Raw genomic sequence first — 2,767 nt, 5'->3', positions numbered from 1 at the left:
TAATCTAGATACAATCAAGATGTTCTCTCCTAATCCTATCAATCCTGGTACAATCAAGATAAGCTTTCCCAAGATGGCGGCTTCTGCAACAGCTGAGTGTCTTGATCCAGAAAATAATGGATTTCTGGATTCTCCTGCAAATTCCCCAGCTATAAACCCTCCGAACCTCCAAACATACCTTTATATTTGTTTCAGAGTTCCAGCACCATCTCATGAGCCCTCATGGCCCGGTATTCCGTGTTGTTGACCGAGCTCCTCACTACACGTCTACTCGATCCACCATCTTGAAGGTAGAAGGCCTTGTAGGATATGACCCCATATGACATCCATATGAGGTTATTGAAAATACCATGGCTTGAGTCAGGTGCAACTTAGTCCTCAAGCTGACATCTCTGCTCTTCAACACTTTAAAAAGTTCCTGTGCAGCAGATTTGCCCAATGTAATACATCGTCTGATCTCTTGACTACTGCTTCCGCGAGTGTTGATAGTTGATCCAAGAAGAATGAAGTCCTTGACAACTTCAATCTTTTCTCTGAAGCAGCCAGATCACTGGTTTTAGTACCAACTAATAGCAATATATGAGACATGCAATCAAGATGTATTTGTCATTACTGGTGATTGGAATGCAAAAGTTGGAAACAAAAAAGAAGGATCAGTAGATGGAAAATATGACTTTGGTGATAGAAATGATGGTGGAGATCGCATGATAGGATTTTGCAAGACCAATGACTTCTTCACTGCAAATACCTTTATTAAACAACATAAAAGATGACTATACACAAGTACCTCACCAGATACAATACACAGAAGTCAAACTGACTACATCTGTGAAAAGAAATGTTAGAAAAGCTCCATATCATCAGCCAAAACAAGGCCAGTGGCAGACTGTGAAAACGACCATCCATTGCTCATATACAAGTTCAGGCTGAAGCTGAAGAAAATTAAAGCAAATCCACGAGAGCAAATATAAGACCTTGAACATATTCCACCTGAATTTAGAGATCATCTCAGGAACAGATTCAGTGCATTAGATACTAAAGACTGAAGACCAGAAGAGTTGTGGGATGACATCAAGAACATCATACAGAAAGAGAGCAAAAGGTCATTAAAATCGATGTCAGAAGAGACTCTGAAACTTGCTATTCGGCACAGAGATGCTAAAGCAAGTGGAAGAAATGAGGAGGTACAAGAGCTGAGCAGAAAATTTCAAAGGGCAGCTCGAGAAGACAAAGTCAAATATAACAAAACGTGCAAAGACCTGGAGTTAGAAAACCAAAAGGGAAGAACACACTCAGCATTTCTCATACTGGGGGAATTGAATTTAAAAAATCCAAGCCTCTACTTGAAATACTGAAGGAATCGATGTACAAAAACCCGCAAGGTCAGTGGTTCAATCTCACCAGATTCTCCTTGGAAACCCTATACAGGGTCACTATGAGTTGGATCTGACTCAGTGGCACTTAACAACAACAACAACAACAAAAGTACAATATTGAATGATGCAGAAAGCATCAAAAGAAGATGGAAAGAATACACAGAGAGTCACGGTATCAAAAAGAAATGGTTGATGTTCAACCGTTTCAAGAAGTAGCATATGATCAAGAGCCAGTGATCCTGAAGGAAGAAGTCCAAGGTTCATTGAAGGCATTAGCAAACAACAAGGCTTCAGGAATTGATGGAATACAAATTCAAATCTTTCAACAAAGTGAGACAGCACAGGAGGCACTCGCCTATCTATATCAAGAAAATTGGAAGACAACTATCTGGCCAGCTAATTGGAAGAGATTGGTATTTGTGCCCATTCAATAGTGAGGTGACCAACAGAATGTGTAAATCATCGGATAATATCATTGATATCCCATGTGAGTAAAGTTTTACTAAAGATAATACAGAAGAGACTGCAACTATACATTGCCAGAGAACTTCCCGAGGCTCAAGCCAAACTTAGAATAGAACGTGGAATGCAGGGTTGTATTCATTCACTATACTTATTCAATCTGTATGCTGAGCAAATAATTTGAGAAACTGGATTACATGAAGAAAAACATGGCATCAAAATTGGAGGAAGACTCATTAACAACCTACGATATGCAGATGATACAACCTTGCTTGCTGAAAGTGAAGAGGACTTGAAACATTTACTGATGAAGATCAAAGAGCACAGCCTTCGGTATGGATTACATCTCAATGTAAAGAAAACAAAATTCTCACCACTAGACCAATAAACATCATCCATATGTATGGAGAAACTATTGAGGTTGTCAAAGACTTCATTTTTCTCAGATCAACCATCAACACTCAGGGAATCAGCAGTCAAGAAATCAAACCACATGTTGCATTAGATAAATCTGCTGCACAAGACCTCTTTAAAGCAGTCAAGAGCAAAGATGTCAGCTTGAGGACTAAAGTGCACCTGACCCAAGCCATGGGATTTTCAATAACCTCATATGGATGTGAAAGCTGGACAGTGAATGAGGAAGATTATGGAAAAGTTGATGCATTTGCGTTATGGTGTTGGAGGAGAATATTGAAAGTGCTATGGGCTGCCAAAAGAACCAATAGATCTGTGTTGGAAGAAGTGCAGCCAGAGTGCTCCTTGGAAGCCAGGATAGCCAGACTTCATCTCTCATACTTTGGACATATTACCAGGAGGGACCAGTCTCTGGAGAAGGATATTATGTTTGGTAAAGTGGAGGGTCAGAGGAAAAGAAGAAGACCCCAATGGTATCTACTCAATGGCGCCTAACAACAACAACAATCATGTAT

This window comes from Chrysochloris asiatica, unplaced genomic scaffold (genome assembly GCF_000296735.1).
Source record: "Chrysochloris asiatica unplaced genomic scaffold, ChrAsi1.0 scaffold00319, whole genome shotgun sequence".
In the NCBI taxonomy this organism is placed as follows: domain Eukaryota; kingdom Metazoa; phylum Chordata; class Mammalia; order Afrosoricida; family Chrysochloridae; genus Chrysochloris; species Chrysochloris asiatica.
Note: the sequence above shows the minus strand (reverse complement) of the source record.